A 12,134-nucleotide genomic window follows, 5' to 3' on the forward strand; every position below is an offset into this window, starting at 1 on the left:
TTACTACACACAAGAAAATGGCCAAGCCGAAGCGGCCAATAAAGTGATAATAAGTTTTATTATAAAACATGTTTCTAGAAAACTAAATAATTGGCATAAGACTTTGGACCAAGTCCTATAGGCTTGTCGAACGTCCCCAAAGGAGGCAACAGATTCGACGCCTTTTCGACTAACGTTTGGGCACGATGCCATATTTCCATTAGAGATCTGCTTACATTCTGTCAGAGCACAACGCCAGAACTACCTCCAGTCGGAACAATATTGGAAAATGATGTTTGACGAATTGGTCGATTTGGACGAAGAAAGACTGGCCGCGGTGGAAATTCTGGCACGACAGAAGGAACACATAACCAAATTATACAACATAAAGGTAAAGAAAAAAACCTTTATTGTTGATGATTATGTTTGGAAAGTAATCTTACATATGGGTCGTCGAGATCGAACTCTAGATAAATGGTCTCCGAAGTGGGAGGGACCATTTCAGGTAATCTGAACATTCGCAAACAATGCATATGAGATCAAAGAGCTTGGTGGGGATCAAAGGCTCTTGAGAGTGAATGGGAAATATTTAAAGAAATATAAACCTATGCTACAAGAGATCTAAATTCGAACATAACAAGATTCATTGATTCTTTAAAGTGGTCCAAAAGGGCATTACAAAACATGGTCGACAGAGCTTACAGGAGAGATAAAAACAAAGGAGGGATCAAATAGGGAATCTAGACTTAAAGTCCTCAAAAGAGGTTATCTCGTGACTAATCCTATTGTCTAGAGAAACCTTCTTTCCACGCAAGTATTTTACGTCGGCGTCAATCTTGAGGGCTCTTTCCCCATGGGATATCCCCTTCAAAACCTCATTATCGACTGCTTCTTGCATGGGAATTCCCTCAACTGTCTCCAAGGAAGATTTTTGCGCTTCTACCTCAACAATATTTTTATTAAGTTTGACTATCTAGGCTTCATAGTCGGAGATCTGTTGGTCGAAGGCTTCCCGCTGACGAAGACGCTCCTCCTTCTTGTGTTCAAACTTGTCGAGCTTTCGTTCACAGGCCTCACTGAAGTCCCATTCAAGCTTTGCCTCATTGAATTTCGTCTTAATCTGAAGGTCATCATTTTTTTAAAGGTTAATGTCCTTGACAAATTGGGTAAAGAAGGCCTCAAACTCGATGAAATACTTGACCATTGAGGCAGAAAGATCATGAAGGGAAAGTGAGTCGAGGAATTTAAAAATATCACGAGCAAGTTCTTCTTCTTTTTCAAGAGCGCATAGAAAGTCGCCCTCGAAGAGTGACACCTTCAGTTTTTGAAGAATGAAAACAACCTCAACATGTAGCTCTAAGGGAGAAACGACGATCGAAGATGGGAGTGCCGCATCAATTGAGAGACGGAGGATTTGTTGTAACTTCCTAAGGGCCTCAAAGGGGTTCCTTTGTTTGATAATCATGATTTCTCTCGAAGTTAAAATGCTAGTTGACACACTTTTGTCAACAACGTTCGGAGGATTGAGAGTTGGTAGAGAAACGGGACTTTAGGAACCGCTGGTGAGGCACTTTGAAACTTAGCTTGCCGCTGCGGACTAAAGACAACGTTGGCTGAAGGACGGTCAATCTTATCTTTGACCATAATTCCGACCTCAATCGGAGAGTGTCGCATTACGCGAAAAACCGGCTGGAAACAAGAACAACAGAGCCGCCACCGTGCGTTATTTATCCCAAAAGAGGGAAAGGAAACGCTCAGAGTAAACCTGGAAAGGACATGGTCTCGCGACCAAAGAGAATGGGATCGGGAGTCGGTTATGCGAAGGGAAGGTATTAGCACCCCTACGCATCCGTCGTACTCGACGAGATCCATGCACAATAGGAAAGAAAATGGTTGCTAAAACACTGCTCACACACACACACTAGCTGAAAGAGACATAAGAAAACAGACTGAAACTGACTCGGCAGGATACCGCATCCTAGGCCTACTTAGTCTATCAGGCATAGACATCAGAGTCGAAGTAGTTCGGAATGGGGAAACAACACATGCTCGCTAGGATATCGCATCCTATGCATACGTATCTCCCTGGACGAAGGAGAATCAGAGCATTCGTAGCTCGGCTGACACGCACACAAACAAACACAGGCAAAGGAAAACGTGGAGCCCGAATGCCAATCACTGGACTTACATCAGCATCCAAACCAAAACGCACCCACACTGGAACCCGAATGCCGCTCGATGGACTTACATCAGCTTCCAAGCACATAACAACACACACAAAAGGGGTTGGGACACAAAGGTTGAAAAAGAAAAGAAAAAAAAAGGTGCCTGGAGAGATCAGCTCATCTCCTGCCTACGTACCTCATCTGGTATGAGGATCAGGGCGACGTAGTTGCCCTACGGAGGGAAAAAGGACTAGCCTAACCAGATAACAAAGGGGGACACAACTAGGGAGACTACGACTCGAGCCTAGATGTTATCATGCAAAATCATCCCTAAGTTAAGGTTTCTAGCTAACTTGCACAAGAAGCAAGCCTATCCTAAACATGACTTGCACAGGAAGCAAGCCACACCTAACTTGCATAGGAAGCAAGCCTAACTAAACCTAACTTGCACAGGAAGCAAGTCAAACAAACACACAAGCACAAGTAGCACACACTATACACAAGCAATGGGCTCATACAAAGGTTAGGAATTGGAGCCAACTGGAATAGGGTTAATGGTGCTCTTAACCTTGACATTGAGAGCCAAGGTGAAGCAGATGAGAGGAGATGAGGGGTGTGCCTCATTGCTCTTATCCCTGGTCAGGGAGAGCATTTGAATATCAGAAGGTGTGGGAGTTCAGAAAGTAGGAACTCTCTCCACAAGTTAGACTCTATAGATCTTGGGTTTTTACCCACTATGCATCAACACAAGTAGTGTGAGCAAGGTGAGTGACACACAGAATAGTAGGAGATAGGTTGCATATCTCTTGGATTCTACCAATTGCCTCTTCACTTAGGAGGTCTTTGAATATGTACAAGGACAAATTGTAAACAATCACAAACATTGCCTCTTAAGGAGAACTTCAGACAGGTGCCTGGCCAAGTAACAGGCCAGGTCTTCCAGACTACATGAAGATAAGAAATTATACCTCAATTCAAATTGCTATTAAGCAAAGCAAAGCAAAGTTCACAAGGAACTATAAGCAACTAAAGGTACCTGAAACCAGTCAGACAGAATCAGTACACAACTCAAAGTTAAATCAAAATGAGATAGAGATCAACAGTCAACACAATCAGTTAAATGTGCAATGCACAAGGCTCAAAGTATGTGAGCCAAGCAACCTACAAAAGAAACAAGTTAGTCATAATATTAAATCAAGCTCAATCAATTTGTATTGATCTCTTTGGGGCAATTGCTTCTTAACCTGAAAAAATGAACTCAAACATGAGCAACAAGACCACTAGGACAAGCCTAGAGTCGAAAGGGGATGAGAAAGTCAAAACAGCAAGTGGAATCCAATCAAAATCATATTCAAACAATCAAGAAGAAAACTAAAGTGGTTCCATGTTCATATCATTCATCATTATGATTTCATAAGCAAATTAGGTCAAAGCATGGCATATGGAAGCTCATAGAAGTCAACAGCAATATGCAACTCAAATCCAATCACAAACAATTCCAAAAATTCTCAAATAATTCATGATCAAACATCATCCATAACATGATAAGCACACCAAATTTCAGCTCAATTGGATCATGGGAAGTAGGGAAATGAAAACCAGAAAGGCAGGGCAAGTTCAAACATGCTCAAAGAAGTCAACCAAACATGCACCAACTTCAATAAATCATAAATCAGTGAAAACATATGAGAAATGAATGGGATTGAAACCATGATAAACCTTAAGATGTCTACTAATCACATGTCAAATTTCATGTCCATCCAATAATGTATGAAAATTTCACAAATCATATGGCATCATGTGTCACAAAAGTCAACATTTTAGTCAAACAGGGGAGAAAATTCCAAACAATTAGGAAATGCTATCAATAATTCCATAAAACATCACATGTAAACTAGACATCCATAAGTACATTCATGCAAAAATTTAAACCAATTTGAGTTCATTAAGCAAGGGAAGTAAAATTATGAAGTGGGACATCAATGGTGTGACACAAATTGTCACACCCTAATTCAAAACATCATAACTCACAAACCAGCAAAGATAAATTCACAAACTCTACACCAAAATCACCATGAATGTGTCTAGTTTGAGCACAAAAAATTTGAGAGGCATTGGATGATGTATCATCATTTCACAATTGATTTGGCAAAACATACATAAAATGGACACATATAACAAACCCTAGCACAATTAAAAATCCATTCATGCAAAAAATCTGGAAAAAACATGATAAAAAACTAGGGATCAAGATGAACATTTAGCAAAAAATCCCATGAATTTTGGATAAGAAACGAGTGTGCTATGATTTTTGTAAGATTAGTGATCAAAATGAAATAAAAATTAAGAAATAAAATGATTTAATTGAAATTGTAACACGGCAGTGGCATTTTTGAAATTATCTGGAACTTAAATGGAACGCTGCGTTCCACTTAGCCTGCGTGTCACTCAGCTAACGGTCACATGGCAATGGAATAGTGTTCTCTTGCAAAACAGAAAAATCAAAAAGAGCAAACACGATTTCCTGGGTTTATGCATTAGGGTTTCGAGCTACAGTGTTCATCATCATCCATGGAAGAACAATTTTCCTAGAAACTTGAATCAAGCATACCAAACGACTCGTCTAACAACCTACAAACCAAATCTAACCCTAATTTTGATTGAATCGAGCTAAACAACATGAATCATGCAAAAACATATTTGACTATCAAACTTTAGATCCATGTTACTCTCAAAATATTCAGCCATTTTCCAAACTACAACCACCAATGAACTCAGCATAAAAAGATCTTTCTAAAGCATGTCATGATTTTGGAAATGGTTAGGGTCGAAAATTTACCAGATTTGGAAGGCAGTGATGAATTCGTGATCCTTTGGCCTCAAACAGTTGAAATAGATGACCAATATTGCTTTAGATGATGAATGGTCAAGGAGTTTTAGCTCAGCAATGTTTGAAGAAGCTTCAATCAAGATCTGCCATGGAAATGAGCTTCAATGAACAGTCACGATTCTTGCTCTACAGTTGTGGTCTCAAGCTTGCAAATGCTCCACAGATGTTGGTAGATGATGGGACAAACAACAGGGCACGAGCTTCTTTGAGATTTTTCCGAAAAAGTTCAAATGGAGCAAAAGTGAGTTTTTGAGAGAAAGAGATTTTTGATCTGGTTTGGCAAGGTGTGCTAGGGCTTTTCAGAATGAAAATGAATAATATATAGTCTGTTTAAGGTTTGTTAAGCTTGGTTAATGGAAAAGATAATCACAATTAGATTAAATGAGTGTTTTTGACCAATTTTGCTAAAGACCAACACAAGTTGCATGGGGTGCATGGATGTGCACGAAATTGGGCTTTGGACAACCTCTAAATGTGATTTCAAGACAATTCCAATTGGCACAAAGTGTTGGAAATGCTTAAATTGAAAGTCCATTTTTTCACTTCACTTAATTTAATTCATGCTACCTTGAAAATGGCCATTTTGATTGGTAAACTTTTTATGAATTGTGATGACAAACTTGGAAAGAGGGCATCAAATATGACTTGTAGCAAAAAACCCCACCCAATTTGGCCAAATGGTTTGGAAGATATGCCACTTTGAAGTTCAAAAATATCTGAAAATGATTTGATCATAACATGCCAACCATACATGGGAATTGAGTGTTCTTGGACTTTTTGGAAAGGTAAGAACAAGATCTTAAACTTTCATGTTGGGCAAAAATTCATTTGAAGCTTGTATCATGATGTAATTTTGAGGATCAAGACTTTCCATTTTTGGCAAATTCCAATTACAGGTCAACTTTCTATTTTTGGAAATCTCTTGTTTGACTTCAAATTCTTCAATGTGGATGCTTGACATGTTATATGAGGCTTATATGGACATCAATGAGACCTCTCAAACCAATTCCCATCATCAAATCCCTGATTAAATGCACAGTTGACTTTCTAGGGTTTCTGGTAGACTGCATATTGACTGATGACTTCTGAGCATCCAATCCTTGACCAAAACACTTCAAAATGACCCCTAGGTCATGTGAACATGTTGGACCAACCCTAGGGCCTTGTCTCATTGGAAATTGTACTTGCTTGCTTGATTGACTGATCTCCTGACCAGTTTGACCTAATTCTTCTGAATGGCTTGCAGTTGGGCAAAAGGGACAATGCAATGTTATGCAGTGGACCATGTTAATGCTATGACCTAATATGAGAATGTATGTACAAAAGGTAGGTGCGAATTTGAGGTGCTACAGAGAGCCCACAGGTCCCTAAAAGATATAAGTCTTAGATCACATGACAAAGAGAAACCCATAGATAATGGGGAGGAGGGTGGATGAATACCTGAAGATCCATATGAGGTGGAGAAGCGGTGAGAGTCCTCTCTGAATCACAAGGAGTGAGAGCTTCCTTGACATCGTCTTGGATTGTTGGGGTCGGAGCCCTTGGAGCCACCTTCGACAGAGTCGTCTTGGCTTGAGCCTTCTTACGCCGCATAGGGGTAGGGGGTGTTTTGGGCGGCGCTTTCGACGTGGAAAAGATGCGCGAGTGCACGCTCCCGTCAGAATCCTCATTTTCCGCTACGAGAACTTCTTCAGGTACCTGAATCTCAAGATGGGTGAAGAGGTAATAGAAGTTGCTAAAGTAAAAAACATTTTCACAAGGCTAATATGTGATACATGTGATTGGGGGGGGGGGGGGGGTCGAAGGTGTTTTTTTCTTCTTCGAGGGCTTGGCCAAAGTCGGATCGCCCCTGATAACAGAAAGTGTTAGTATTGTACATTCCCCAGAAAAGGGAGAAACGAAATCAGTGACTTATACCTTTTTGGGGTCTTCGTCGACTTGAGAATTTTGGATTTTTGGGTCGGGAGCATTAACGGATGGAGGCGGAGGCGGTATATCTCCAGCGAGGGTGGAAAGAGCGTCGACCAGTTTTGGAGAAATTGGTCACTTGGGAAAGAGTGGCTCTGGTAGGAATTCCACCATTCGTCAAAGTCAAATGTTGTTAGAAAAGATTGTTGAAACTTGAAAACCAGGAGTTCGTAACGGTGAGTGGATTTACAAAAAGGAGACAAGCTTTATGATCATCAACTATTAATGATCGACCGAACCATACAATATCGGTGTCATGAGATACAAGAGGTTTCAGAACCATCTGGCTTAAGCCAAACTGACGAGCCACCAGATTCGGTTGATAGCTCATGAAACCGAAACCCTTCGACCCTGGCTCAATTTTTTAGGACAACAAGGTAGGATTCAAGAAAGCTCTCCATATCGCGTTCGATTGGGCTGCAGTCTATGGAGAGCCACTTGGAAAAGTATCTTTGAACCACTTAGGGCCGAAGGTTCGGTCAACAAATGACGCCATACCAAGAGCAAATTTATATGCATCGATGAACATATTTAAGTATTTCATGAAGAGATGTATGTTGGGAGTCTCTTGGCAGGTTGTCAAAGCCAACCTAGCTCCTTCGATCGGTCGATATTTAGTCAGTCTCACAATACGCTCTAACACGGGGTATCCTAGCTGATACTCAAAAGTAGATTTTAACCAAGGTTGCAAAAGCCATAAAGGACCCGAAAGATTCAAGGCCTTAGGAGTGTCGAAGAGAAACTTCAGTTTCAGGGTTGCCATCCCCAGGGCATGATATAAGGAAGCTAGCAGCAGTTTACCTAAAGACACCTATCGACCCTCATGAATTTAGATCGCCAGGGCAATATAGCTCTTCGCTATCTGCAAGGAACCAGGGCAGAACACTTAGTATGAAAGCCATAAAGTAAGGAAGGCTATATGCTCCTCGTCGGACACTTCGACAGAATCCCTGTTGTAGTGATCTTCGATGTAATTCAGAAGGTTGGCCCGACCAAACGAGAAGGTGTTCTCCATCGAAAGGGTGGGATCGAAGACTTCCCCTAACAGCGAAAGGTTGGTGATTTCCACCACATCAAAAAGGGTGGGTGTTGACATCCCATAGGGCAACTGCAATGTGTTGGTGGAGCCTTCCCAGAAATATAGGGATGCCAGTAACATGCAGGGATTTACACAATGAGTGTACCTTGATATTTGAATAAGGTCATAGATCCCTGCACTTATCTATTGGTCTTGACATTATCGTTGGACTTTATTAAGCCACGCCAGGTATTCTTTTTTTCCAAGAGTAGGAATGGACCTAAAGACCCTGGCTTTCGCCTCCATGAATCTGACATCGAGTACGACGAATTTGTCGAAGGGAGGAGGAGCAGCGGGTTTGTATCCAGGGAAAAAGGCTGCAACAACCTTTGAGGAAGATTTCTGGTCCGCGAGAGGCCCAGGGAGAGTTATTTATAGGCTGGCAAGGTGAATAGTTGAGCCCTAAGCGATTGACAAATGGATGGATAGGAAGTAGTAAGAATAGTTAGTGGCTTTGGTTGGAATCCCACGACCTAGGGATAACTGCTAATGATGGTGAAGTGTCTGGGGAACTGCGCGGCCAAAAAAATCATCATCATGTGCTAGGTTAAGAGTAGTGATAAGACGGCTATCCGAAATTTGGGGAATCAAAAGGCAAGTTCCTTGATCGACGAGCTCATGTCGAAACCAGCATTTTCAGGGGGAAATTTGTTAGTTGACCAATTTCGGCCAAAGAAGAAAATTAGTTCGACTAAGGAAACCCGTCGGAGCAGCATCAATAGGAAGGTGAACACGTCCATGGGTCGACATTTGTAGGCTTTAGTCAAAGTCGAAATACTTGAATGGTGAAGGCGATCGTGGGCAATGAAATAACATGGGTAGTTATCTACAGACATGGGGGAAGTGGACCAACACTTGTCATCACAAGATAGTTTCGTAATCCCCCGACAGTTACTTTTGAATAGTATTTAAACAACTGTTAGGGAAGATTCTATGGGTTGCATATTTAGCATTTGCAGTAGGAGTAAAATTTGAAGTACCAAAGCGTTTACGAGAAAAGAGTCATCTTCCTACAAAAAATATACTTTTGCCTCCATTTACATTTATAAGTCATTTAATCTTTCCAAATTTACCTTTGATTTTTTGCTTTACTTTCAATACATTCCCATTTGTGTTACTTTTTACCACATCCCTAACTCATCAAGAATTACATTTACGCTTTTTAAACCTTTCAAAGACATTGCTTACCAAAATACCATACGCTCAAACACTAAGTCCAGGACTTTGTAGTCGGTCCTATAAGTAATCCTCTCATAGGAAGGCTAAAGATTGTTGACGAACCAACATGTATATATGTAAATCGTATTTTAGTAATTTTTAGTAGTGTTAAATGTTATATGTTTGAGTGATGCTATTTTTGTTTCTAACCTACGAGTTCAAAAGTAGAAAAATATTTTTTTTTTGAAGTACTTTAACTTTCAATATATTCAATACATCATTTTTAAAATTAAATATAAAGGAATTTAATTGATAACTAATCTAATGTTGGAATTTCGCCAAATTTATGATGTGGAATTTCACTAAATTTATGGAGAATTTTGAATCAATCGTTATGAATAAGAATCAATCGTTATGATTGATGACTTTTCTTGTTCTTCACTTTTCACTCGAATGAATCAGCAACACCTTGAGTGCACGACGATTCCGCTGCACAACGATTATTAAAAAAGAAAAAGAAGATTTGAATTTGGGGAAGAAAAGGAATTAGGGTTTCGAAGAGAGAATGATCAGCAACACCTTGTTCTTCACTTATCATCACTACACCAACTTGAGTCAGTGTAATCCACTAGCTTGTATTCTTTTTCTTTCATCAATTGTAGGAAACAAAATGCCATTGTCGAGAGTTTCTTTCAGATACCTTAGTATCTTCTTCGTCGCTGCTAGATGTGATACATTTGACTTCTTCATGAATCTACTCATCATACCTACACTCTATGCTAGACCAAGTATTGTGTGACAAAGGTATCTTAATGATCCAATAAGTATTTTGTACTGTTTTGGGTCGACATCATCTTCATATGAGTTTTTCAACAGTTACAGTCTTGGTTCACCTGGTGTCGAAGTCGACTTGCAGTCTTCCATCTCAAATTTCTTGAGTATCTCATTTTCAAATCTTCTTTGATGCATCATCAAGTCTCTATTACTCTTGTAGAATTCAATATCAAGGAAGTATGAAATGTTACCCAGATCAGACATATACTCCATGCTCAGTTGTGCACTTCACAAGTTTCTTCTCCCTTAGAAAGCTATATATTTTCTTATTCCATACTCTTGGAGCTTGCTTAAGTCCATACAACGCAAAATCATTCAAAAATTCCAAATTTCATGCATAATCACCAATGACCTTTTTATCCTACATTCCAACTTGGTACTTTTGCAAAAACCAAGTATCATTTGTCTCTAACTACCTATGCATTCACAACCATTCAATTACACAATTAACCATTAATTACCATAACTACCAAAGTAACATAAATTCCAACTTTCATTTTCAACCAAATCTCCATTCAATCCTAGCCATTCATAAAAATCAATTCAAGGATTGGATGTATTGATCCGCAAGTAAAGCTTAAATTAGTATCCAATCATTGATAAATCTCTTACTTGGATCACAATCCAAGGGTCATCATTCCTCATAATCACCCCTCACTTTTAAAAACTATAAATACCTATTATTTTTCATCATTCTTCAACCATGAATTCATAGTAAAATTATTATGTCAAAATTCTTCACCATCCCCTAAAGCTCTTAAACCTAGTTGATGAAGTTTCATCACTTGAAACTCCATTCAATTTAGCATAAACTCCTACCATTCTTCCATAATCCATAGTTCTTCATCCTTCATCATATTCATCTCCCTCATTTCCATCACTTTTACCATTATTCATCTTCTTTTCCAATCTTCATCATTCCATAATAAAAAATCTACAAAAAGTTACAAAATCACTATTTCTCTCTAAATTTCTTCAAACCTCCATAATCAATTTTCACCAATTTTTCATATCATTTTTTCATAACCATCTTCATTCTAAACTCATCCAAAATGCAACATTTTCATCACCATTCACAAAATTCAGCATTACTCCTATCAATAATTCAAGGGCTTGAATCAACATTCATCAAGGGTTCAACATTTCTATCATATATTCATCAACCAAAAATTCATCAACATATTCATCATCTAGTTTCAAGCATCGTCAATATTCAACAATAATTCACCAATGCTTTCCATTCAAGAATAATCATTATCATCCACTAATCATATGTTCATCAAGAGCTTGGAAATTAATTGTATTAAAGGAGCTTACTTTGAAGTTCTCAGAGTTTCTCATCGGTAAAATTGTCAGCGATTCTCAATACTAACTGGGGAAAACCTCCATTCCGTCGGTACGATATTTCACCTCTCTTTTTCGTATTGTACATTACGCTTCCGAATTGCTTGAAACATTATATTGAGCAGCTTGCGTGCGTGCAAGAGCAAAATCTATATTGTTCTTCAATTTCATCGATAAATTCTCATTTCATTTATCATCATAGAATTGTATATTTACTGTTTATTGTGTTAGATAAAAGTTTGACCAAAACCAACCCCGAATCGCATGTAATTCGAACCGTAATTATGTCAAAATCATAAAAGTGCAAGAAGGTAAACCATAATTTAGAACTGAAACTGAACCGAAAACACTACTGAATTCAAAACGGAAACTCTAAATCCAAGACCGACGGAGTCTTGAGCGGATTCACTCATTGTTGTTGCGAAACCGTGAGTCGTCCCGAAACCGCACCCAAAAAAGCGCTTATCCAAGAAAATCACGTTTCCGTTTTTGCCTTCCGCTTGCATTTTCGCATTTTTTCTTTTGTATATTACTTTATTTTAATTTCATTTTATTTAATATTATTTTACCACGTGTCAATTGTTGAGTAGCTATTGACTTATGAAAAGAAATAATTTTGCGCTCTTTCTTTTTATACGGCTAGTTGCTGTTACTATTATGAGTTTGCTATTTTAACTTTTATTGCTATAGTCTTATTTAATATAATATATAATGTAAT

This window comes from Lathyrus oleraceus, chromosome 2 (genome assembly GCF_024323335.1).
Source record: "Lathyrus oleraceus cultivar Zhongwan6 chromosome 2, CAAS_Psat_ZW6_1.0, whole genome shotgun sequence".
Lineage (NCBI taxonomy): Eukaryota > Viridiplantae > Streptophyta > Magnoliopsida > Fabales > Fabaceae > Lathyrus > Lathyrus oleraceus.